Source organism: Sminthopsis crassicaudata, chromosome X (assembly GCF_048593235.1).
Source record: "Sminthopsis crassicaudata isolate SCR6 chromosome X, ASM4859323v1, whole genome shotgun sequence".
Classification (NCBI taxonomy): domain Eukaryota; kingdom Metazoa; phylum Chordata; class Mammalia; order Dasyuromorphia; family Dasyuridae; genus Sminthopsis; species Sminthopsis crassicaudata.
Window position 1 is genome coordinate 46,270,189 of NC_133623.1, and position 27,473 is coordinate 46,297,661.

At 42.0% G+C, this 27,473-nt stretch overlaps 1 protein-coding gene and 1 long non-coding RNA gene across 3 annotated transcripts in view; one reads left to right on the forward strand and one right to left on the reverse strand.

Annotated features, from left to right (window-relative positions):
* The window catches only part of MBNL3 (muscleblind like splicing regulator 3), a 217,883-nt gene that overhangs the window by 17,924 nt on the left and 172,486 nt on the right, over nt 1-27,473 (forward strand). The window lies entirely within an intron of this gene.
* The window catches only part of LOC141548696 (uncharacterized), a 41,117-nt gene continuing 17,212 nt past the window's right edge, over nt 3,569-27,473 (reverse strand). Inside the window, exons 2-4 of the long non-coding RNA XR_012484036.1 lie at nt 17,753-17,817; nt 5,232-5,403; nt 3,569-4,376 (exon numbers count right to left, since the gene is read on the reverse strand). This is a non-coding gene — a long non-coding RNA (uncharacterized LOC141548696). The remainder of the gene's footprint in view (nt 4,377-5,231; nt 5,404-17,752; nt 17,818-27,473) is intronic.

Here is a 27,473-nt window from a genome sequence, read left to right on the forward strand (position 1 = left end):
CTGTGAAATTAGAAACTTGGACAAATTATCCTCTTAAGGTTCATTTCTAGCTCCAGAGAGAAACAACCCTCATCTGTAAAATGGGTATCGCCACACCTAGCTCACAGGTGTGTTGTGAGGCTCAAATCAGAAAATAAGCCTTAAAGTGCTATTAACTGTGAGCTGCTTGATCATTGGACAATAGACTACTGCAAGTCTATTGATTTCATTTCAACATCAGTTTTTTGATACAAGAGAAGAAATGGACTCCCTTATCAGGACCTGTCCACAGGAGGCCAAGACTGGGTGACTATCCCCACAGCAGGCCCTGGTGCCAGGCCCTTTGCTGCTACACTGCCTTTCAAGGCCCTGCTTTGTAGAAAGTACAGAAGGTGTGCTTCCAGTGTCAACACAATACCCAGGGGAGAGTCCATAGGGGAGCAAGAAACTAAGCAACTCTCAGCAAGGAGGGAGCACTTAGCAAAACTCCTGCTTGGAGTGGAATAGTTCCTTGATCAACAAGGCCTTGGTCCTCCCATGGTCACCTCACAGTGCACGGGCTTTTCCTCTAGGCTGAATTGCTATAGTCTGAACGGCCAAATGGTCACTGAACTTTTCCAACCCCTTGTCATTAATGTTACCCTCTGTTGCTCCAACACTTTTTTCTTGAGGAACTGATTGAGAGGGGAAAGGCTAGTTTGCTAATGAATAGCAAACAAGAGGTTCTTCTTGAAATGGCTGCTTAGGAAAATAAGAACATAAATGGGTAAAATTGGTTCTGGCTTTAAATCCTCACTCATCTGAAAAAAAAAATAATAGCTCACATTTACATAGCACTTTACAATGTACTTTACTTATATCATCTCATTGGAGCCTCACAACAACTTGGTGAAGTAGGTACTATTATTAATTTTTTTTTAATTTGTCAGTTTTGTATGTTTTATGGAAAGGTAAACAAAAAGGAGAATCTGCAACTGAAAGAAACTAAAGTTAAAAGGTAGGTTAGCTTCTAAATGGAACATTCGAAGAACATACACGGTTCCTATACCACATGGAACTTTTATAAAAATTGACCATTTACTAGGGAACAGGTATTATAAACACATATCTTAAAAAAGGTAGAATTGTTCATTTCCACCCAGAAACACCAGTGTTGTAGGTGCTATTGATATGGCCATTATCCAGATGAGGAAACTAAAACTGAGAGAGGCACAGTGACTTGACCAGAATCATACAGCTGATAAGTGTCAGAAGTGGGATTCACACCTAGGTCCACTTGGTTCTAAGTCTGGCACCCTATCCGCCTCACCTAAGGGCATGTACACAACAATGCCATTGGCTCAGACCCAGAAGGGCCTGTCCATCCAGTTGTAATTCCATGTTGGAGGTTTGTAAAATAATCCGTTATGGGCCAGACCTGTGATTTCATTGAGAGATTCCCTTCACCATCGCAGTTTGGTACTTTTTCAATGATGTACAGTCATGTAGAGTGGTCTCTCATCTGTTTCAGGCCAAATCTGGTGCAACAGAATGCTTAGAGCTCTAAAGACCTGGTTTCCAATGCCGGGAGATCATGAAGTAGTTCCAGTACCTTTAAGAAGTATCTTTCTTTTCTGAGCCTTAGTTCCCTCTCCCTTCAAGTGAGACTAGACAAGGTGATCTTTCCAGTCCTTTCCAGCTCTAACATTCAATGATGCAAGATCACTTCCCCTCTGTGGGCCCCGGTTTCCTCCTCTGTAAAAGAGATTGACTAGATAATGTCTAAGCTTCCTTTCAACTCTTAACATCCTATGATCTGAAGAACCTTCCCCTCTGTGGGCCCCGGTTTCCTCCTCTGTAAAATGAGATTAACTCAATAATGTCTAAGGTTCCTTTCAGCTCTAACATCCTGTGATCTGAATGAAGTACCTCTCCCTTACTAGGTCTCAGTTTCCTCCTCTGTAAACTGAAGTGAGTTGAGCTTTAGGTTTTTTTCAGTCCTCATTTCCCAGGTTTTCAAGTTTGATTTGGGATCACTTTCCACTTTAGTAGACAGGAAAAAAATCTCAGTCACAAAGAGACAGCTTAGCATCTTTTCAGCTCCCCCAAATTGACCAAGGAAGCTTTGCCTTGAGCTGTGCTATATTGATTTGATTTGATTTGGTCTCGATACTTCCTTTCAAGAGTGGGAATGAGCAGGGTGACTCACTTTAGACTATCTCATAAGGGAAATAGTTACAATCCAAGGCATTATGTGAAATGAAGGGCTTTGTTTGTTACTTGAAGCCATGCATTCCATCACACATGTCCCAATTTGTCAACCGCAGGCGCATTCTGTTTCCAAAAGAGATAAGAGGTGGCCTTCGGAAGCTAACATTCTCATACAAAATTGCTAACAAGAATGACTCCAAGAGCAATTTATATTTTACAGTCCTGAAAAATGTGTTGAGGTAAGGGAGCTGGGAAATAAATTTGCCCACTATTTCTCATAATCGCCAACATCCGTCTGATGTGCATCTCCAGTGAAAAGTGGTTACTTTGGGGGGCAACAGGCCCAATGACACCCTTTCAGACATTATTTATTATATTTGGGCCTGCAACACAGAAGGGTTGATGTGAATGGTAATAGCCTAGCTCCAGAAAGGCAGAAAAGGACTTTTACTGTAGCAAATTATATCAAGTCTGTCCCTCGATCACTTTCTGAATCCCTCTTTATAGGTTGCCTAGGAATGGGATTTAAGCCAGGCTTGTTGATGTCTCACTTCTCGAATGACTCACCAAAAAGCCCAAAATGTTGGATATTCTGAGGAAGAGAACTGAAAACAAAAGGGAACATTTGATATGTCCTTTATATCCCCCTGCCCCCCCATACCTTATCCTTCACAATTCCATGATGGCCCTGCCCCAAGAGTCTTGGGGGAGAGGCAAGAATTGATGTGAATTGTTCTGTCTCAAGAAAGACTTAATGAAGCTTAAAAAGGGGGGAGTGGGATAGCGGTTGTCTCAGACCTCCCAGTCACTCAAGTTTACAGAATGAGTCATCGGTGACTCTTTTCCCTCCCCTCCCTCCCATAAGCCCAATCGCTTACTAAGTATTGTTGATTGTAGCTCTACAGTATCTCTAGCCTCCATCTCCTTCTCTTCATTCCCACATCAATAACCCTGGTATAGATAAGCCTTCATTGCTTCTTTCCCTAGATTGTTTCAATAGACTCCTAATCGGACTCCTACTTCCGGACTCTCCCTGTGCCAATCGATCCTTCACTCAACTAATTTTCCTAAAGTTCAGGTCTGACTGTACTCCTTCCCTACTCAATAAACTCCAATGGCTCCCTAGGATCACACACAAGATCCCCTGTTGGGCATGGAAAGACTTTCCACTAGGGTTCCAACCTAATCATTTTTCTAGCTTTGTTATCCATTATCTACATTATATATTATCATGTTTTATGGTTTCCCTCTCCCAACTCCATTTCTTTGTAGAGGCTGACACTTTGCATGGAATACATCGCCTTTTATTTTTTGAATAGTATTTTATTTTTTCCCCACTATTTTTAGTGCTCGTTTTTATAAGCTTTTCAGTTCCTGATTTTTCTCCCTCCTTCCCCTATTCCAAAAATGATAAACAATTGGATATAGATTATATAGGAATACGTCACCTCAAGCACCACTTTCTACAGGAAACCTTTCTCAATTCCCCCTTAATATCTCCTAGTTTTCCCCCCAAAAAGTTACATGTGAACATGTGTGTGTGTGTGTGTGTGTGTGTTCAGCATTGTTCCAAAAGTAGACTTAGTGAAGTTTTAAGCTATTGGTGATTATTATTTGGACATGTTGTCTTCCTCGAAAGAATGTAAGCTCCCTAAGAGCTGGAAATATTTTACTTATTGTCCCTATATATTCAGTACCTAGCACAGAGCAGGTGGCTAATAAATGATTGTGTTGGAAAAGTCCATCAAACTGAGGGAGCTGGAAATGAAGAAGTGCTAGCAAAGGAGCGAGACTGGACCTAATCCCCGCCGGTCTGGGCCAGGCACCGACCTGCTTCTTCTCCTAACTCTCATGCACAACTCCTCTGCTTGTCATGCTGGCTGATGGGTGATGCTTCGGGAGCAGGCCCGTGTCATCTGCCCTCCCCCTCAATCCCGTCAGCATGGCCACTCGGGCAATCCTGCCAGCTCGAGCCTTCATGTTCAAAGTCAGTTCTACACAATCCAGTCAGTGTCGATCTTGAAAGTGCAGGAAATTGAGCTGAGGCGGTGCTGACCCCAGGACATCCCCCGGATGCAGCCTGTGTCTTGGTTTGTTTCATTTTACTGGATCCTTCATCTCAGCTCCTCTTGTCATTTGCCTCTTTGTGAAAAAAGTTACGTGTAGAAAAATTCCAGTAAATGAATGGAGTACGTGGCATGCTGATCCTGTAGGCCAAAAGACCTGGGTTCAAATCCTGTCCCCACTATGTCTGAGCTATATGCCTATGGCAAGTCACAACTTGATTTCCTCACTGGTACAACTAGCAGAATAATCCCTGCACTTCCCAGGGTCTCGGGATCCTTATGAAAATCCAATGAGATCATTTCTATAAATATTTACAAACATTAAAGGGTTATATAAGTAAATGACAGTTATTATTATAATGTTTAAAAATTTGCTCTAGAATTATGATTTCAGCAGTGTTGGGAAAACTCCCTCCACTGAGGCAGATAATATCTCATAGACTTGGAGCTAGAAGGGACCTTGGAGGCTACCTGGTCTAATCCCTTCATTTTACAGATAAATAAACTGAGGCCCAGAGAGACCAGGTGTTTCCTGGAGGTCACACACAATAGGATTAAAAGTCTCAAGTTAGAAGGAACTTTAGAGATTATTTAATCTAATTGCTTTATTTTATATGTGCAGACCCTGAGACCCAGAGAGAGACACAACTTGGCCAAGATCATATAGGCAATAAGTAGCAGAGCTGGTGTTTGAACCCCTGATTCCTAATTCAATGCTCTTTCCACTAACTTAGTCTTATAGAATTGTCTGGCGTACATGGAGGCTGAGTGACTTAGCAACACAAACAACTACTCAATGCAAGAGCCAGAACTTGACTTCAAGTCTGAGCAGCCCTCTAGCCACTACCCGGGAATATCATTGGCATTGATCAAGGGTTTAGTTATCTCTCAGTGCTTAATGAGAATTTGTTTCATGGGGGAGGGGAAATCCAGGAAGATGAACAAACATGTAGTTTTTCAAAGAGAAGAAAGGAGATGGTAAGGTTGGACACTCACCAAAATGCCCAGTTAGAATCCTGTGTCTTACGATTGATACCGTTTGCTTCTGAGCCAGGTCAAGCGTTGGCCTTCTGGAAAGAATCCCTTCCAGGGAACTGATCCTCTGCAGTGAGATCTGGCCTAAGCTAATGGTCGTTTACTTATCTTCAGAATTGATGCTGGCAACCCTCTGGAAGAAGAAAAATAGTTCTTAAATCAAATTTCAGGGAATTGGGTGCCAGTGTGAGTGTCCCAATCCATAAGCCTCCCAGTGTCTGTCTGGATGTTTGGTACTTATTAGGTTAAGATAGAACAAATAGATCTTGAATCATTTCTACCATCATTCTTTTAGCCTGTAAATTCCTCAACTAGCTTCCATCTTTGTCCAGCCATCTCCTTTTGAAACCCTCCCTCTGCCGGCTCTTTAGATTCTTCCCATGTCTCCATTCGACTCCCCGGGGGCTCATTTTGTAACAAACAAACTGGAGCCCCAACCTCAAAATGAATGTCATCGACTTCTCCCATACCCATCCCCAATGCAGCATTACAAACTGATTTTAGCAATGCTGTCATGGCTTCAACCACCATGGACTCCATTTTAGGAGACCTTCAGAATCCATGGCGTGTTCTTCCAGTCCTTCAAAGGAAGGAAAGGGAACAAACATTTATTAGTGCCCCCTGTGTGCTACAATCTCATTTGATCTACACAATTATCCTGGAAGGTAAATGCTATTATCTCCATTTTACCGATAAGGAAAAATGAGGGAGACAGAAGTTAACTGATTTGTTCAGGGTCACACAGTTAGCAAGTATCTTAACCTGGATTTGAACTGAGACTTTCTGGCCAATGCCCTAGGCACTGCACCAACTAGCTGTCTACCACCTTTGAGGGGTGGCTAAGGGCTGGCTTGCTTGTTATCAGTTCAGTCTCCCTCCACTAGAGTCAGAATTCATACTTTGAGATACTGTCACAATGTCACAGTCTGATATTGACAGAACACTTTGAGGTCTGTAAAGCACTATATACACACAATCACATGTGAGCCTCAGAACAACCCTCTGAAGTAGACACTGCAGAAATATTATCATCATCCCATTTTCACAAAATCATTGAATTTCAAAATTGGAAGGGGCCTCTGAGGCTCATGTAGCCCAATATAGTAGGAGGAGGAGGAGTAGTGGTAGTGTTGTAGTAGTAGTAGTAGTAGTAGTAATAGCAGTAGCACTATAGTAGTAGTAATAGTAACAGTAGTAGTGGTGGTGGTAGTGTAGTAGTAGTAATAGTAACGGTATCAGTGTAGTGGGTAATAGTAGTAGTAGTAGTAGTAGCAGAAGCAGTAGTAATAGTAATAGTAGGAGTAGGAATAGTAGGGGTAGTGTTGTTGTAAGTAGTATTAGTAGTAGTAGTAGCAGCAGCAGTAGTAGTAGCAGTAGTAATAGTAATAGCAGTAGCAGTGTAGTAGTAGTAGTAGCAGTAGCAGTAGTAATAGTAACAGTAGTAATGGTGGTGGTAGTGTAGTAGTAGTAGTAGCAGCAGCAGCAGTAGCAGCAGTAGTAGTAGCAGTAGTAATAGTAATAGCAGTAGCAGTGTAGTTGTAGTAGTGGTACTAATTGTAGTAGTAGTGGTAGTAATAGTAGTAGTAGGGGTAGTAATAGTAGTAGTAGGGGTAGTGTAGTAGTAGTAGTAACAATAGTAATAGTAGTAACAGTATCAGTATAGTGGTAATAGTAGTAGCAGTAGCAGTAGCAATAGCAATAGTAATAGTAACAGTAATAATAGTAATAATAGTAGTAGTAGTGGTGGTAGTATAGTAGTAGTAGTAGTAGTAGTAGTAGTAGTAGTAGTAGCAGCACCAGCATCAGTAGTAGTAGTAGTAGCAGTAGTAACAGTAATAGCAGTAGCAGTAGTAATAGTAATAGTAGTAGTACTAGCAGTAGTAATAGTAATAATAGTAGTGGTAGTAATAGTAAAAACAGTAGTAGTATTACTGGTCTTAGTCATAGTAGTAGTAATAGTAGAAGTCTTAGTCATAGTATTCTTATTCTCATTCTTAATCATAGTAGTAGTAGTATTCTTAGTCATAGTAGTAGTAGTAGTAGTAGCAATAGTAGTGGTGGTGGTATAGTAGTAGTAATAGTCATTGTCATCGTCATCATAGTAGTAGTTATAGTAATCATAGTAGTGGTGGTGGTGTGCAATAATAATAATAACTAGCATTTTAATAGCACTTTAAAGTTTGTAAAGACCTTTAAATACAAAAATTCAACCATCAAAAATTCAACAGCAATCTTAGGAGATAGGTGCTATTATGATCCTGTTTTAGGGATGATCTCCAGAGAGGGGAAATTACTGGCCCCAATGTTATAGGTAGTAAGTGCATGAGAATAGAATTTGAATCCAGCTTTTCTTGACTACAAGTCCAGTATTGTGTCTGCTGGACCATATGCTGCTCCTCTCTTCCATAATTCAAAAAGAAGCCTGCCAAACAATCCCAGCCTTTGTTCGTGACCTCTGATATTGGGGAGGGGGTGACTGCCTCCAGAGACAGCTCTCTTCCTGAAGATGCTTTGCCTACTTATATCCAGCCAAAAGTAGCCCCCCCCTGGAAAGTTCTTTCCATCCTTTCTGTTCTGTCTTTGGGGGCCAAACTGAACAAGTCTAATCTTCCAATAACTTGAAGACAGTTCTCATTTTCTCCCAGAGTCTTTCTTCTACAGATTCAATGTCTCCAATCACTCTGACCAATAATCATATGGCAATGAACTCTAGGCCCTTCACCAAACTAGTTGTCCTCCTCTGAACACTTTCTAGCTCATCGATGTCCTATCTAAATGGGACTGCCCGGCCTGGAAGGCAATAATTCAGATAAGCTCTGACCAGGGTAGAAACTCTCCCTCTGAGGTCCTGGCCCTTTCAACACAACCCAAATTGTTTGCCCAAAAGCTCTTTTGGCTGCCAAGTCACACTGCTGACTTATATGGAACTTGTCATGCACAAAAAAAAAACGAGATCATTTTCAGAGAAATTCATGGCGGATCATACTTCCTCCAGTGGACGGTAGGTAAGCTCCTTGAGGACAGGGACAGTTCTGTTTTCATTTTTATGTCTCCACACCCAGCCTAGTCCCTAACACATATGAGGTGTTTAATAGATGCTTGATAAATTAGATTGAATCTTGTACTTAGAAAACTAGATTTTGGGAACCCAAGTATAACTTCACATATCCATAACAGATTCTAGTTGAATGAGTGGTCTCGTTTTTGACAAGCGAGAAAAATGAGGTTTGGAGAGGCCAAGTGATTTGCCCGGGAAGTGTCAAAGATGGAATTTGAATTCAGATTTCTCACTGTATAAACTACAAAGAAGATGAAAGATCCTTCTTAGCAACCATGTACCTAGGCTCCTAGAAGGAGGGAGGTTGAAGAGATTACAAACGGCAAAAATGCAGGCAATATCTCTAAGGATCCAAACAGAGTCCTATTTGGGCCCAAACCCTTTCAAATGAGCCATTTCCCCCCCCCCATGCACAGAGAAGTTCTCCCTCCAAAAACTATGGCATATAAATGTTTTCACCCTGTAAGAAGTGATAAATGAAAATTCAGGGAAACATGAGAAGACCTAGAGGAAATGACATAGATTAAAGGAAACAGAAACAGAGAACGCATGTATATAATAACTGCAGTATGTAAATGAAAAGAATGATCAGCCAAAGTCTAATGCTGGGTAATTATACTCGCCAATACTGGGTGATTATACTCTCTAATCTTAACCTTAGGGGAGGATGAGGATATCTTCTTCTGTCCTTCCATTGGGGAGGTGGGAGACTCCGAGTGCTGGATTTCACATATGGTGTCAGGCTACAAGTGCTATGTCAATTTAGTTCGCTTCACTGTGGCCTTTTTTTCTTCTCTGGCATATCAAGAAATAATTATTGCATAAAAACAAAAAAATCAATAAAATCATTCAAGAGCCTGTTAGGTCATCCCAAAGGTATGCAATTCAGATACCTTCACTTTGAAGGTGTGCGAATGAAGGCCCCTTCACTCCCACCAGCTACTTGAGCAGACATGCCCTTGCCACACACACCCCAATGCCAAAAAGAAAGAGGGAGATTAGTCGGGCCAGCCAGATCATCAATACTTTATATCCCGTAATGGCCAGGGCTGTGCTGGAGGGAAGGCCGGTAAAGAAGATCACTTTTGTCACCTGAATTGAGGAATCAGTGGAATGGCAGCAATGTCCAGATCTGGCATATAAACAATCTGATGCCATCCGAACTGTTCTGTGCCCAATGAGTGACTGACTCACCTCCCAACCGGGAGATAAAAGGAACGTAGAAGGCACTGAAGAGGTGGGGGCCAATGGACTTTCAAATCTGGGTGGCCGTAGCATAAAAGGGCCTGATGGAAAGCTCCAGCATCAGAAGCCTGCTGAGAAAGCCATAATGGAGTGTAGGAGAAATCGTACTAAGTAGTACTAAGGAGTAATCACAGTTCTGTGGCGCCTTTCATCTTCTCCCACTGAAATGCAGCCAACACTCTGTCACGGGGCACAGAGCCCACTCACACATAGCACACTGCAGAACTTGGGGAGGGGGAGGGAGAGGAGGCTGGGAGCTTTACAAAGCTTCACAAAAGCCCCACCAGGATTGGCCACCGCCATCATGGAACAGGGCTGTTCCACCTTGAAAAGGAACCTGGTGTCTCCTGAGTAGAAAGGCACCGGCTTGGAAAAACCAACATCTGGAAAATGGCCCCAAGGCGACTGCTTGTCATTCTTGGCAGAGAGAACCTCAGAGACTGCCAGATGTGGGCTTCTGGATGCTGATGCCGGAACAGCCCTATCTCCAGACTCCCCTCCCCCTTCTTGCTCATCCTCAACCACTTCCAGATTCCTCTTCCTAAAGCAAAGAGCGGAGCCAGGGTCACCCCACCATCAGGTAGCCTTTAGTACTTCTTCGTTGCCTCCCTGGCATTTGAGGCCCTCTACAGTCTTCCCTCATGCTGCCCTTTGCTCACACAACACTTGGGCATCCTCTCAAATATCATTGTCTGTTTCCTATCCCTATGCATCAGCTCTTCCCCCCAACCCTCCCTCCTGCTCCAATTCAAAAAAATATTGCAGTATGCCATAATGGGCAAAGCAGGGTTCAAATCCCATCTGTCACTTTCTAATTCATGGCATTGATAAATCCTGTAATATCTCTTGGTCTCAAAATCTTCCTCTATAAGATATGAGTGGAGAACTAGAGGGCCTCTGAGGTCCCTTCCAGACCATATCTCTGATCCTATGACTTACTCGGTGCCAAGGATTGTACTGGGACTGGGGGTCCAAAGACAAAAAAAGAACTAGGTCTTCTTTCAAGATGGCCTCCTGAAAATTCCATTCCACTGGGAATTAGAAGCCAAAACCCAAGAGTATATCGTATGTGTATGTGGCAGGGGGGGGGGAGGGGGAAAGAGAAAGTGATAAAGTCATAAAACAGCAAAAGCAACAGTCCAACTGGGAGAATTGGGTTCTTTCCCTGGTTCTTCCATCTGTAGCTGCATGGTCTTGAGCTGCTTACTAACATCACTTCATTCCCATTCTTTTCTTCACATTGTTCCTTATCATGGGAGGGTGTTCTCCCCAGTCTCTACTTGTTGAAATGGTACCCTTCTTATAAGGAGTAATATATTATACTAAAAAGAATACTGGATCTGGAATCAGAGAATCTGGATTCAAATTCTGGCTGTGTCACTATCAGCTATATGATCTTGGACAAGACATTTTATTTCTCTGGGTCTCAGTTTCCCCATCTGTAAAATAAGGAAAGTAGACTAAATGATCACTCAGGTGCCCTCAAACTCTTAATCTATGACATGACGCTAGATCTTGCAGTCTAGGTGAAAAGTCATCAGTTCTATTGAGATCTCCCCAGACCTCCAGCAGAAACTGATCTTTCTACTCTGAAATTTTAAAGTTTATCTTGTTCAGGCATCGATATGTTAGTATTATTCAGATTCACACCTTTCCCCCAAGGGACCATAAGCTCCCTGAGGGCAGGAATTGCCTTTATTTCTGCAACTCCCAAGTGCCTAGCACAGTACTGCACCAAATAGGGGTTTAATCAATGGTTGTTAAATGGAATAAGTGTTTGGGCTAAAGGAACTGATGAATCCATTAAATGTTGACCTCCCTTCCCCAATACCAAGTAGTGGGAAGGAAAAGCAAATGGCGAACAATGTGTTGATTTTTTTGCTTAGTTGTGTTTCTCTATTACAAAATGGGGGGGGGGGGAGATTGAGACATTGGGAAACAATTCATTAATTCAACAAGCTTTTATTGAGCACCTACTTTGTGCCAGGCACTGTGCTGGGAGCTGGGAATATAAACATAAAAATGACACATTTCCTGCCCTCGAGTGATGTAAGCAACAACAATGCTTTTATTAAGAGCACCAATACCTTATATATTTATTTATTTATTTAATTGCTTATTTATTTATTTGTTTATTTATTTATTTATTTATTTATTTTAAGAAAAGACAATAAAGGAGGCAGCATGGAATGGAATGAGTATTAAGTGGAGAGTTGAAAGCTCGTCCCAGCCCTGTCACGTATTAGCTGAATGACTTGGAGCAAATCTCTTTCCCAGCTTTAAGCCTCATTTTCTCCATCTGTGAAACAAAGCTTGAACTTTTCAATCTTTAAGTTCCCCAGCTCCCCCGTGCTATGAATCCATGTGGATTTTTGTCCACTTGCGTCATTTCATTCACCTTTTGCTTTTTAGTTGAGATGTACTTGTATGCTTTGAACGATTTATTTTTAAGCAATTAAGGCGTTCTTTCTCATCCTAAGCAATGGATAGTTAAGTCTCAAGGGGCCTGTCTCTGGTATTTTGGTGCAAGCCATTGATGAGTCTGTGTCCAAGAGGTTTTTCACCAGGTTAGCCAAAGGTCAAAATCTGGGAAGAAATCCCAGCCCCTAAAATCTCAGGAGAGTTCTCTTCTTCACTAAAGGCTGAATTGCAGCTCTCTTCAAGGATTTTCTTGAAGTCTGGGTTACTCCAAATGGGTCATTATGTTCCCCCTGATTTCAATCCCTTCCTTTTTCCCTAGGATTCTATTCCTCAGCCTGTCTTTGCTAGGATCCACTGGCAAGAATACTTTCCAAACCATGGAAGAGAAGCCACCCACAGAATTCTCAGCCTAGAACTGGAAGGGATCTCAGGGGCCATCCAGTCCAGCCCCCTCATTTTACAAAAGGGGAAACTGAGGTTACCCAAATTAAGAGAGGGACTTGCCCAAGGACACACATGGACTCATAGGCTCATAGCACTAGAGCTGGGGGGGCGGAGCTTAGAAGCCCTCTGGTCCACCCCTTTTCCTTTCTAGAGACTGAAGTCCAGAGAGAAGTGACTTGCCCAACATAAATAACAAGCAGCAGAGACAGAATTTGAATCTAAAACCAAAACATGTTCCATTTGGGGTTAGAAATAAATTCTTCTGCCACAGGAGCAATATTCCATACATATCTATGCATATTTTCTCCTATCTCTGACTGTCTTCTCTTTCTCTCTTCTTCCTTTTCTTCTCTCTCCTATCTTTCATCTCTCTTTTCTTTTTTCTCCTCTCTTTCTTCTCTTTTCTTCTCTCTCTCCCTCTCTATTTTACTCTTTTTCTCTCTTCCTCCATTTTTCTCTCCCTTCTCCTCTCCTCTCCTTTCTTCTTCTTCTTCTTCTTCTTCTTCTTCTTCTTCTTCTTCTTCTTCTTCTTCTTCTTCTTCTTCTTCTTCTTCTTCTTCTTCTTCTTCTTCTTCTTCTTCTCCTCTCTCTCTCTCTCTCTCTCTCTCTCTCTCTCTCTCTCTCTCTCTCTCTCTCTTTCTCTCTCTCTCTCTCTCTCTCTCTCTCTCTCTCTCTCTCTCTCTCTCTCTCTCTCTCTCTCTCTCTCTCTCTCTCTCTCTCTCCCTCCCTCCCTCCCTCCCTCCCTCCTTCCCTCCTTCCCTTCCTCTTTCTGGGTTGTTTTTTTTTTTCATTTAATAGGAGAAATAAAAGCAATTCACATAATGAGGTCTCCAATATAGGTGGGCCAACCCTTACTTTTCATGTCAGAAAAGCAAAACCCTACAATTTGAATAAATGGACTACTGAAGTTGCTGTTTGCCCTGTCATTATAGGGAATTTAAAGGTGTAAATAATATTTCAGTACCACCCCCAGTTAACTGTCACCCTGGCAACCAAAAGCTTTGAGCACAAGGGTCACAGTGCCAGAAGTCACAGGTCAGAGCTGCTGAGAGCAGAAGATGAGATTGTCTGGTTGCTCCAGACAAAAGAAGGAAAGCCTCTAAAGTGGCCTAGAAACCCAAAGAAGGGATAGGGGAATCTTTTTCCTGAGTCTGACAGGCCAGCAAGCATTGGTACCATAGTGGTGGGGCTATAAGGATAGATGGGTGCAGATTAGATTAGCTATATGTAACTGTGTGTTATATATGTAACATATATAAATATGTATGTGTGTGTATATATATATATATACATATAAACCTATATATGACTTTATATTACGTGCATATATACATACCTATTCTTGCAAATTAAATCTAGTGAGCTATACCTGTGGAACTGGATCCATACCTTCCTTGCTACTCTTAGGACACCAACTTCTAGGTTGTTAGATTAGATCATAGGATGGATTACAGGATCACAGAGCTAAGGCTGGAAGGGACCTCAGAGACCATTTAGTCCAATCCCTCTCCCCACCCCAATTTACAGAGGAAGAAATAGAAGCCCAGAAAAGGGAAATAATTTAGAATTTTAGATCTAGGGCTGGAAGAGGTCATAGAAGTCATTTTGCTTAACTCCCTCATGTGACAGGAGAGGAGACTGAGGCTTGAGAAAAGAAAGCGATTTGTCCTATGTCCTACACCAGAGACAGATCATCAGTAGGCCTTGTTGACTTCCAAACCTGCAGCACTCTAAACTCCTGGTCTCTGCCATCATGGTTGACATAAGGAAATGGTCAATAGGAGCCCCCCCTCCCCAAAATACTCCAAATCCTATCATTAGGTGTCCAACCTTTCAGTGTTTTTACACACATAATTAGGGGGCCGCTAGGTGGCGCTATGGTGGATAGAGTGCTGGGCCTAGAGTCAGGAAGACCGGTCTTCCAGAGTCTGGCCTCAGATATTTAGTAGTTATGTGATCCTGGAAAAGTCACTTAAACCCTATTTCCCTCAATTTCCTCATCTATAAAATGAGTTGAAAAAGGAAATGGCAAACCACTCCAGCATCTTTGCAAAAGAAAAAAAAAAAAAAAAAAAAAAAAAAAAACCAGAGTCAGGAAGAATTGGACATAAATGAAATGACTAAACGACAGCAACATGTAGTGGGTAGGTCCAAGGACAGCAGAAACATCATCTACCATAGTACTCCAAAACTTTTCAGCTTGGTAGAACTTGCTGAGCTTATGATCCCCTACTGGAAATTTGAAGAACTCAGAATCCCGTCTACACCCTGATGAGACATCAGAGGAGGAACTAAAGGAAGACTGGAGTGGAGAAGGAAACATCAGCTCCTTCCCATAGGATTTGAGGTCCAGAATGGGAAAATACCTCAGCACCCATCTAGTCCAAGCTCCTTCATTTTACACAGAAGGAAACTGAGGTCCAGGGAGGTTAGTCTTTATTATGGAGCAATTGGAAAAGACTAGAGGTAATCATTCTTAACTTAGGTTCACCATTAATTAGCTATGTGACATTGGGCATGCCATTGGACTTCAGTTCTCTCTTTTGTAAAATTAAAGGCATGGGCTAAATGACCTCTAAGTTCCTTACCGAGTCAAATTAGATAACACATATAATGCATTTTGCAAATCACCTTATAGTGGTACAGAAATGGGAGTTATTACTGTTAAAAAAATTTCAAATCTGGAGGGTAGTAATGGAAAAGTACATTCAATTCAGCGCGAATTTAAGTTCCTACTCTGCGCCAGGTAAAAGACAGCATGGTGTACTAGCTAAAGAGCTTTCCTCAAAGTCAGGAAGAACGAGTTCAAGTCTAAAAATGAAGTCATATACCCAGTCAAAATAATAACAAACAAATGGAAAACAGGCCAACCACAGCACTAGGATATAAAAATATAACAAACAGAAAACAGTTCTTGCCCTCAGAGAGCTTATGTTATGATAGGGAGGATTGGGAAGAATGAATATACACAGAGAAGTCAATACAAACTGAATATGGTGTAAATACAAAGTGATTTTTCTAAGAGGCCGCAGCTAGGTGAAAGGAACTGAATTACATTTGTATCACTAGCCTCTGGTTCCAGATCCCGTAGTAGTGACCTTTGGGGTCATCTAGCCCAAGCATCTCAGTTGACCAAGGGGAGAACCAAGGTCCAAAACGTTTGGTTAGAATACACGGTGAATAAGAGGAAGGAATATGAAATCATTCTGTAAAAAGGGGCTGCAGCCAGATTGGGAAGGCTTTAAATGCCAACTGCAAGAGTTTGTATTTGACCCTGGAGACAATTTCAGGAGCCAGTGAGTCTTCTTGGACAAGGGAATGGCCATGTTGCTTTCAGAATATTTGGAGGTCATATGGGGGAGCGGACTGAAGATCAGAGGGGTTGCAAAACCATTTCAATCTCCCTCTCTTAGTGGGGTGCAGGGAGGAGCAGAGCCCAAAGGCAGAGGAGTCGTAGGCCCGAGAGGTCCAAGGCCAAGGATGGGGGGAAAAGGGACAGGAAAGACAATATGCCAAATGCTAGAACTTGTCAGCCATTTAATTCTCATCTCCCCCAAATGTCTGAAGCTTCCAGCTTCCTGTCCTTGAACCCACACAGGATGTCATTTGGAGCCAAGAGGAAAACATCGACATGCCTCGCCCAGAGTCTAAGCCTTATTTAGCTAGCTAGGAGATACTGAGGCAACTTTTTTCCCTCTTTAAACTGAACTACTTCTGCAAGTGGAAGCAGTATGGCAAAGGAGAGAGGGCTAGCTTTGAGGCCAGGAAGCTCTGAATTCAAAAGCTGATTCTGCCAACATACCAACTGTATGGCCATGAACAAATCTCAGTACTTTTCTGAGGTCCCAGGTAACTTTCTAAGATGGGAAATTACAGATTTGTACTTGCTAGAGAGCATTTTCACACTAGGAATCCCCTATACTGATGAGAACATAGTCCTGGACAGCCCTGTCCTGGGCCACTCTGTCCCCACTCCCCCCCAAAAAAAACCCAACACTTAAACAAATATTCTTTCTTCCAATAGCCTGCCATTTTTAGCTTTGTCTCTGGTGACCCACCTTTCAGACTCTGGGTGCTATTATCATTGCCTTTTCTCCTCTCCTTCTAAAGAGTCTTGTTCTTCACCTGTAAAATGTGGAGGAATGGTTTCCTATTCCCCTCTAGGCTTCTTCTTCTTAGTTCCAGTCTTTGGAGACCAAGTTAATTTTGCATTATTATAAAGGTTGCTTTACAAGTTTGTGGCCCAATTGCCAAAATGAAGGCTTATGATCTGAAACTAATCAGACAATTGTGCATTGGGGGGGGGGGGCAGGACAACTGAGTTATGCGACATGCCCAGTCACACAATTAGGAAGTGTTAAGTGTCTGAGGCTGGATTTGAACTCAGGTCCTCTTGACTCCAGAACTGGTGCTCTATCCACCAATTGTATACTTCTTTTTTGTTATTATTATTTTTTAACTAATTGTGCGTGTGTTGTGTGTGTGTGTGTGTGTGTGTGTGTGTGTGTGTGTGTGTGTGTGTATTAGGCAACTAGGATTAAATAACTTGCCCAGATTCACACAGCTAGGAAGTGTTAAGTGTCTGAGACTGGATTTCAATTCAGGTCTTCCTGACTTTAGGGCCAGTGCTCGATCCACTATAGTGCCATTGAGCTGCCCTGGATTGTGTATTTCTTGAAAGGCAACATGGTGTAGTGGATAGAATGCTGGACTCAGATTAGATACTTATTAGATATGTGATTTTGAGCAAGTAAATCACTTAACCTCTGTTTGCCTCAATTTGCTCAACTGTAAAAAGGGGATAATATAGTACCTACCTTTCAGGGTTGTTGTGAGGATTAAATGAAATATTAGTAAAGCCTTAGCATAATACCTACCACAAACAAGGTATTTAATAAATACTTATTCCTTCCTTTCTTATTCTTTTCTTCCTTTCCTTCCCACCATGGTGACAGGCTGAATTCGTGAGTTATGCATCACATTTGAATTGATTCAAGTAGCCAATTTGCCCTTAATAATCTAAGGATTTTCATTTGATTATAGCTGAATAGCTAACATTTCTTTCTTTTTTTTAAAAGCACAATCCCTTTTTATCATCATTTGTTAAGAGCAATGATATATCTAAGCTAATCAGTAGCTCGTCCTTTTTCTTCTTAGAAGTCCTTAAGCACTTTTATGAAATAAGGCCACAGAGCCTTTTTACAAATGAGAAGCCTGAATTAAGGGGAGAAAAAAAATTGGAGATAATCGACCAAAAAAAAAATTGGAGATAATTGACCAAAAAAAAATTGGAGATAATCGACCGAAGACCTACCTTCCTGCATACTGGTGAAATCCAAAGCCAAAGGGATGCTCTTGGATCCCAAGTCTGGATTTAACCTGCAATAAGACATATTATATTAAAATGGAAGAAACTTTATAAATATATACATGTGTCTAACACATATACATGCAGTCACATAGGAGAAGCAGGGTGATAGAGGCAGGCTGGCCAGCTGGCTTTGGAATTAGGAAGCCCTGGCTCAAGTTCTCCCTTTCACACAGCCTGGCTACACAAGCCACGTAACTTGCACCCAAGCAACTCCCTAAGATTTACCTACATCCATACATACATATGAACATGGTCAGAAGCAACATTAGAGATCATCAAGTCTAACCTCATTCCTCAATTTATAGAGGAGGAAACAGTCCCAGAAAAGTTAAGTGAAAGGCCCAAGAATACCCAAGATGACAGAGCTGGGATTCAAAGCCAGTGTTCTTTCTTTCCACTGTATCTCAATGCCTCTAAAAACCATATGCATATATAGTATGTGTGTAGCCGAGAAACACATAGAGCCACTCTGTAAGGAAAATCCTTCTTCTTTAGTATTATTTAAGCACAAATAGTGGCTTTTACCAAACATGAGCAACTGGTTTGAGAAAGTTTGAAAGAAATTCATCACCTGGATATCCCATGGGCATCTCAAATTCCTTATGTCCAACATGGAACTCATATCTCTCAAACCCATCCTTTCTCCAGATTGCCTTGTTTCTGTTAAAGGCACCATTATTCCATTACAGTCACCCAAGTCTCATACCTAGGTGACGTGGGGGTTAGAGTACTGGGCCTAGAGTCAGGAACACCAGAGCTCAAATCCTTCAAAAACCTTCAAATTCTCTGACATTAGCTATGTTCCCCTGGGCAAATTATTTAACTGCTGCCTGCCTCCGTTTCTTAATCTGTAAAACGGGGACAATGAGGACCTACCTCCCATAGTTGTTGTGAGGATTAAATGAGATCATATTTGTAAAGTACTTTGCCAATCTCTAAGGGCTATATAAATGGTACTTGTGGTGGTGGTGATTATCATCATCATCATAATTTGTGACCCTTACCCTCCCCTCATATCCAATCAGTTGCAAAGTCTTATCAGTTCACCTCTGTAACATGTCTCAGGTCCACGTTAAGTCTCTCACATCCTTTGTCAGAGTTTAGACCCTCATCACCCTTTCCCTGGACACTTACTACCACAGCTGCCTAAATTAGCCCCCTGCCTAATCTCTCTCCCCTCCCCAACCCATACTCCACACAGCTGCCAGTGTAATATTCCTAAAGCCAGTTTCCTCTGCTCAAAAACCAAAACCAAAAATTTTTTCTTCCTATTGCCTCTAGAATGAAATACAAGTTTCTCAAGGCCTTCCACAAAGTTACCACCACCCACCTTTTCCTTTTTATTTCATCCCCTTCACTTACTGGCTTGCTTACTATTCTCTCTTCAGGACTTTCTGTCCTTGCCTTCATCCCTTGGCACTCCATTCTCAGAGTACTCTTCCTCCTCACTGCTGGCTCTTGAAACTACAGGTTCCCTTAAAGGTTCATGTCAGATGCCATTTTCTAGATCAGGCTTTTTTTTCCTTATGCCCACTCTCAAATTATGGGTGCTCCCCCAGAAAAGAAAAACATCCTTGCAAATGCTTTGTGTTTACTGACCTGTTTTACCAACTGAATCTTTCCTTTGAGTAAATGGTAAACTCTCTGAGGACAATAATTGTTTCTTTCCTTTCTTTTTTCTATTTAAACCCTATAGCACTTAGCAGAAAAGCTGCCTCATAGCAGACACCAAATGCTAGATATACCCCCTCAGAGAAGGCAACAACAGAAATAAAGGGATCTTACCACAAAGTAGCAATAGCAGCAATTTTGTTGGTGGTACCAATAAAACAAAAACAAAGTATTATGGGGATTGACTAAAGAAACTGGTGTATCATGTGCAAAAATGCCTTTTTTGGTGGCAAGGAACTGGAAACTAAGTGAATGCCCATCAGGTGGAGGATGGCTGAATAAGTTATGGTATATGGATGTGATGAAACATTATTGTTCTGTAAGAAATGATCAGCAGGATGATTTCAGAGAGGCCTGGAGAAACTTACACGAACTGATGCTGAGTGAAGGGAGCAAAACCAGGAGAACATGGTATACACAGCAACAACAAGCTTATGTGATGATTGACTCTGATGGACTTGACTTTTTTCAACAATGAGGTGATTCAGGCCAGTTCCAATAGATTTGTGATGGAGAGAACCCTCTGCACCCAGAGAAAGGACTATGAGGACTAAATATGAATCACAATATAGTATTTTCACCTTTGTTGTTTTTTCTTTCTCATTTTTTCCTTTTTGATCTGATTTTTCTTGTGCAGCATAAATGTGGAAATATGTACAGAAGAATTGCACGTGTTTAACTTACATTGGATTACTTGCCGTCTAGGGGAGGGGGGAGGGAGAGAGAAAAATTTGGAACACAGGGCTTTGCAAGGGTGAATGTTAAAAACTATCTTTGCATATATTTTGAAAAAATTAAAAAGCTATTATTACATAAAAAAGAAAATATGGTGTGCAAAGTGCACATAGGAAACAAGGAATGGGAAGAATTCGGAAAAGTATGGAAAGACTTGTATGAACTGATACAAAATGCTGCGGAACTAGAAATGGATACAAAGTGAAGTCGAAATACAAATGGATACAAAGTGAGGCAGAAAGAAGCAAGCAATTGACAATAACTGAAAACATGTAAAAGGAATGAATAAAGAAACTAGAATACTAATGAGCGAACTTGGCTCAAAAAAAAAAAAAAAAAAAAAAAAAGCCTGAGAAAATTCAGCTCCCTCCTTGCTCCGGGTAGGGGAGGCACTATGGATGTGTAAAGAAGTACATACTTCCGATTTTATCCGTCTGTCGCTTAGTTATGCTGGGCTGCTTTCCCCCACTCTTGATTATTCTTTGGTACAAGGAATGGTTCTCAGTCGAAGGTCAGGGGAGGGATAGGTTGGGGAACAGAAATAATGATGTGAGAACAAAAATATCGCCATTTTTTAAAAAGAATATCCGATCACTGAATTGAATCAATAGAGGAGAGACTCTGGCAGCTCTGTCTCTCATTTCTATTCACATGGCGTACATTTTGTTTTTCCACATAATTCTTTGGGTAAATGACCAATTTCCATTCTTCTGGCCGGCCCCACTGCAAATACTGAAATCGTAATCACGAGTTAGGTTCCACTGGTAGGTGGGGGCTCAGGGAGCACCGTACCGGAACGGGAGCAAATGTGAAAGCTATTTGCAGCCTAATGGTCTCCTCCCCACAACTTCTGCTGCCATTTCAGTTCATCTTAGTTCTTTGAAGGAAGAAGACAGCCCCAGCAGCAGAAGCAGCCGGTGTGGGGAAATGCAGAGCCAGATCTCATGCAGTAGTCGGTGATCACACCTCCCGAGATCCTTGCAACACGTCTTCTAATCCCAGCTGGGCCTTACCCCAGCAGAGGCAGCAATTATGTGTAGTGATCTTCACATGTAAACAAATGTCCATGGGGGACTCCTTCACAAGCGGCGAAGTCATTTCAGTCACTGGCCAAATTAAATTGGAAGGAAGAGCTCAGATCCTGAAAAATGGAGCCTGTTCCTTTGGCTTTCTGAGGATGCTTCCAGAATCAACTAGCAGAGAAAAAGGCCAAGCTGGGAGGAAGCTTATAGTAGAATGGAAGGTCCTGGAGGGCAGAGGCTGTTTTGTTTTTGTCTTGGCAGGCTCAGTACTTGGCACATGGGTTGCCATGGCCAAAGAATGCATCGCCAAGCAGCCGGCCCATTGATGATGAGCCTCTCTGTGCTTAGCTGGCCTACCCGGTTGCTGGGACCATTCTCAAAGCCTGTCCAACATGGGAGCACCTGCTAGAGCTTCCTGGGCTTACTTAGCCTTGGAGAACCCAAGGTCATTAACGTGGCATCTGAGGCAGCCTTCGGGCGTCCGTAAAGATCTAGCCTTGGAGTCAGGAAGACCTCTCACTGCCACTTACTGTGCCAAGCAGGAGGACCCAAGTTCAAATCCGGTCTCTGACATTTGACCTGAAAACGTTAAGTTACCGAGGGGTTACTGGTCTGCTTTGTACAGAGTAGGCACTCCAAGAAATGTTTGTTAAACCAAATGGGTTGTTGACCTACCTCTTCACTTTGCAAAATATGGAAACTGAGGCACACAAAGATCATTGGGTTAGAGAGGGAAGAGACCTTAAAGAGACCTTCTTATTCAAACCTCTCTCGCCTCCCCCACCTTGTAGAGGAGGAAATTAAGTCAGCTAGGGAAAGAGATTGCCTCTGGTCACAGATCTAGGAAATCTCTGATTCAAACCCCCTGACTCCAGATCCAGCCCCTTTCTGTTGTATCAGGAAGCCTCCTTCGGGAAGTGATTTGCTTAAGATCATACCTAAGGCATGTTTTTCCTTCCTTTTAGAAATATCCTATTTAAGATTTAAGGAGCACTTTTTTCAAAACCAAGGGTATTTTTCTTCTCTTTTACATAACTCCAATGTTTCACTGTGCTCTTGGCCATTTTCCATCACTCTGCCTCTGTTATGAGTCAACACTGTAGGTCTGGAAAGGGATAATACAGGGAATTCTTTTGAAAGGATTTTGCAGCAACAGTGCCCCATCAGAATGATTGTTTTACTTTTGATCACTCTGCATCCTGCTGCAGTTCTTGAGGAGGGATGAAAGCTTGGAGAAGCATCAACAAACCTTGAAAAGAGACACCAATGCTTTGTATGCAAAAATCAGTTGCAGAAGGCCTGGGGTCCATTTTGGGTAGCTAGCAAGGAGTACATGCTAGGGAGTTCTATCCTCTTTCCTTCCTCACACAGTTTTCTCTGATTTGGACAGATAGATTTAAAAAAAAAAAAGGGGGGGGGCGGTGGTGGAAAAGCTGAGACTCTTTGGGGATATTGCTTTTGAGGCTAAAGAGTTAGAGTGAAGATGGTGCTGGATTTTAAGTCAGAGACCCAGAATTCCAATCCTCTTTCTGCCACTGACAACCTGTGCAATTTTAGATAGATCACTTAACCTCTCTGGGACTCACACTGCTCATCTATAAAATAAGGGGAAGTTGTGAATTAAGTGGTTTTAGAACTAGACCCTTCTAGACCCTAGAACTTGTTCGCATGTGACCTTGGGTCAATATTTTCATCAGTGTGAGCAAGTTTCCTCATTGTTTCTCTGTTATTCTGTGTAATGTCCTTTCCTCCCAGTTCCTTGAGTTCCACTCTATTTCAGCCATTTGCCAAAGTGGCTACGCCTTAGACGTCACTGTTGCTTGCACTTGTTCGTCTTCTTAAAACCTTGGACTCTGGAAATCCATTTCTTCGCCCCTAATTTCTTGTTCTTCTTCTATTCCTCTCCTCTACTCACTTATTTCTTTCCTATCTCTTCCTGACTGTCATGATGATGGGCTCTCTTCTTCCAGTGTTCTAGTCTCCAATCTTTCCCCAGTACTTCCAGTGTGACAGGCCATTTCATGGTTGTTCACCTTCTTTGTCCCTTCTTCTCCCCATTCCCACACTGCTGGTCTTTAACCCTGCCTGCCCCAGTTAAGTCCTACTCTGTGTCTCCTCCATTAGAACAGCCAAATACTAAGGAGAGGAAATCCTGACATTGTGTTGATTGGTTCCACTATCGACATATGCTGGCTCCAATGGGGCCCGCACTGCTGTATGGCCATCCTTTCATTCATGTCTCATTTGACCCTCTATGTGGCCATTCCAAACCTCCTCTCTCCTCAAGCGCCCAGCTCTAGCCTTTATCTGCACAGTCTCAGTAGACGTCCTTGCTTCCTATTTTATTGGGAAGATTGAGGACATCTGACATGAACTCACTAAACTTCCCACTTCCCAGACTTTTAATAGCAAAGAGAGGGGAACCCTCAGTATCCCAGAGCAACCCATTATACTTTGGGATAGCTCCGAATGCTTAGGAAGAATTTGCTTCCATCAAGCCTAAATCTGCCTCTTTTCTATTTTTACCCATTGCCCTGGGTCTCCTCTCCACAGTCAAAATAAACAGAATCTCTTTTTACATGACAGCTTGAATAAAGTTAGCGTGCCTCCATAGATCCCCTTTTCCAGGCTAAGCATCCACAGTTTCTTCACCCAAATCGAATGTGGCCCGAGGTTGTGATCCTTCACCTCTCGGTTGCCCTCCTCTGGATACTTTCCAGGTAGCTTCACCATGTCCTTTCTATGTCACAATTAAGATATTTATAAAGAGCTTAGCATAGGGCCTAGCTCAGAAGAGATGCCTAATAAATAAATGCTCCGTCCCTATTTCTCTCCTTCTTATGACTGGGTACCTAAAACCAAATATGATATTCCATATACTGCACTCCCCGAGATTTTTTCACCAGCTCTATTCTGAGCTTTGGCACACTTGACACAATTTGTAAAGAATCATTCCACACCTTTGTATTTATTCATCCTCCATTGCCTGCCTTTGCTTCCATCTTCTATGTGTGCTTAAGTGTGGTCAGTAGGCGTCCTATGTATCCACACTGGTCACTTTGGATTTCTCTCTTTGTGAATTCAGACTTTATTCTTGGGTGTTCCCCTCTCCTCATGCTTATATCCCTGTAGAATTTTAATTTTAAGTCCGTGGAATCCTACCTATATTTTCTCTGAACCTTTTTGAATTCTGTTCTTCCCAAATCTAGGCTATGTATCCAAGTGGTATTGGTTTTCTGCTCCTTCTCTATATCAAATTCTAAGGTGGAATGGCAGCTTCTCCCTAAGGTTCCCATCATTTCCACCCCAGGAATCAGTTCCTTCTTTGTTGGTGAGAATTGGATCCCCAATAGCTATTCCCCTTTCTTGGTTTCTACTTTTTGAAAGATGAAATTATCATGGCGGCAAGCCAGGAAATTATTAGCTACTCTGCTTTTGGCAGAGAGAAGGATGTCCAGCTGAGATTCAGATAATTGATTTCCCGTACCAATCCTTTATCATGCTTCTATCCTCTGCTTTTGGCAGAAGGAAACCTTCACCAGATGTCCAGATAATTGAAGTCTCCTATGCCTCCATGCTAGACTTGTGATCTGTTTACCAAACTCTTCATCTATTACTTCTTTCTGTCCAGGGGGTCTATAGTATACTCCAATGGCAATACTCCTTCTCTTTCTGTCCCTGTTGCCTCACAATGTGCTCCCCCCTTCTGGTTCTTGTACTTCCTCATATGAATTTATCTCTTTAATACACAGTGTCAACTCTGACATTTCCCCCATTGTCTTTCCTATATTTAACAAGATAGACATTTCTACAGTCCTAGGCATGGGTCCCATCCCATCCCATTTCAATGATACCTTGGAGAACAAATCCGTCTTTGTATTAAGACCTCAAGTTCCTCATTATATTTTATTTTTCCTGTTTGTGCTATACATCTGAGGCCATGGGTTTTATGGTTGGTTCCTTTCTTAGACTGTCAATAGTAAATTCTTCCTTCATCATAGTTACTCTCTCTGGTATCTAGCTTGGAAGATAACTGTAGGCTGCTCTTTCTCCTCTTTCCTCCTGATTCTGAAGTCTTTTATATTAGATTTGAAAATTTCCAGGCAAATCGTTCTCAACAACTTATCCCTGACCAAGAACTTATCGCTCTTGTATTTTAAGCCAAGGTTCAGAAGTCCAAAACCCATTCCTTTTTCCCCTTTTTCCTTTTTTTTTTTTTTTTTTTTTAATATAATGCACTCGACAAACATGAAGAATTTCACATACAAAGAACAAAAGAGGAAACTGTGAGTCTCTAATACACATAGCTTGTTTTAAGTATTTATTAAATTTAACATGGTAGTACCAACACTGCCTGTTGCTCTCTGTGCCTTTCTGGACTTCCTTCTGCTCTCTTATGTGTAATTTTAAAATGTTTAGTTGGCAGTCTTTTCTTTTGTTCTTTTATGGGAAACATCTTCATTACCATCTACACTACTTCCCATTAGTCTTCCCTCTCCCCAAATAAAAGCCCTCTCTTATAAGAAATAATATTAGCAGGCAACACTTATTCATGCATTGGCTTGATGCCCTCTTCTTCACTCTAACTGTTTCCTTCCCAAATCTACCTTTCCTCTCTGAACTTTGGCCTCTAGAGATCTCCAAGTGTTTGCCCAAGATTTCTTCTAATGGTTTATGCCCACCTCAAATGGCAGAAATTTGCAGTCTATCAGATTTGACAAGTCTTGAGAAGGCAGAAAAAACTCTCTGGTGCTGCTATTGGGTCTACAAATAGCTGCCTTCAAGCATTACCACTCACTTGTCTCTCCTTCCTCCAACCCTTTCTGGATGACCTCTCACCTCATGACTTATGGATCTCTACAGGGCAACCCAAGTGCTTCCTCCTCGGATATAGCTCTTTCCTCTTCAGGAAGAACTTCACATGTGATACTTGATTCAGTTGTCCCACTTCTTCCCTTCCTCCTCTGTGCCGTGTTCTTCCAGCCTCCACTTTCGTGGCCTGGCTCACAAGTCTCCTCTGCCTTTCAGATTCTTCTTTCTTCTTCTTCATTAAGGAATACTTCATTCTCTCTGATAACACAGAGAGTACAGAGCCATCTTTTGAGTCTCTTAACTTCATTTATAGGAGGAAAATTTGGCTGCCTCACCAGCACCCCAAATTCCACACATCCAAAACTGAGCTTTTCACCACTCCCCAAACGTGTCCCTTATCAGTTTTCAAGGATGCCACTGTCTGCCTATACATCACTCAGAACTTTGGAATCCTCTTTGCTATTTCTCTTTCACTTAGCCTCTTTTTCTTTCTTTAACAACAACAATCAACCAAGTGATGTCTGCCCATACCAAACAACCCTCAATCCACATTTTCCCATAGATTTGTCCCAGGGGAGGGAAGGCAATTCAATATGCAGGAGGACTTTCTGTCATTTTCTTATATATTACATGGATGTCTACCACCTATCCCTTGCTACTGCTGCTTTCCTAACCAATCTTTTTTTTTTTTTTGGGGGGGGCGGGGGGATTGTGCATTGCTCCGATGACATCTTTCATACTAATTCTGCATAATTCTGCTTGTGAAGCATTTTGCAATGTGCTCATGACCACCATGTGCCTTAGAGGGGTGGCCTGGCAGACTCAGAAGATGGATCTTGGAGTCAGGAAGATTTGACCCTGGGCAAGTCACTTAAACTCTGTGTGCTCTAGTCTCTCTAACTGTAAACAGGGCTAGTAAAAACACCTAACTTCCAAATGTGTTTTTTTTCCAATGTGTTCATCTGACCAGCTGGAAAGGGACACAGAGGAAAGGGAACATGGCCATGGCATGCTGTTATAATGGTTTTATTGGGAAAGGGGACTATATGGAGCAGCAGGAAAGGCAGTGGAATAGGAGTTAAAGGACCTAACTTTAAATCCTAACTCTTCACTAGCCATATGACCTTGGACAAGTCACTTAGCCTGTGTGGATCTGTTTTCTCATTTGTAAAATGAAGGGGTTGAGCTAAATGATCTTCAAGGTTCCTTCTAGTTCTAATTCCTATGAGTCTACTTGTGGGATCATGGGTAGATTGTTTCATTTTTCTGAGCCTCTGTTTCTTCCTCTGTTAAAATTCATTGTTACAATATACAAGTGACGGTGTTCTTGAGAGCATAACTAGAGAAACTTAAGCTCTTCAAAGTACATCAAAAGTGTATAGCAACCCATTGGCCCCAGTGATCCCATCACGAGGCATATATCC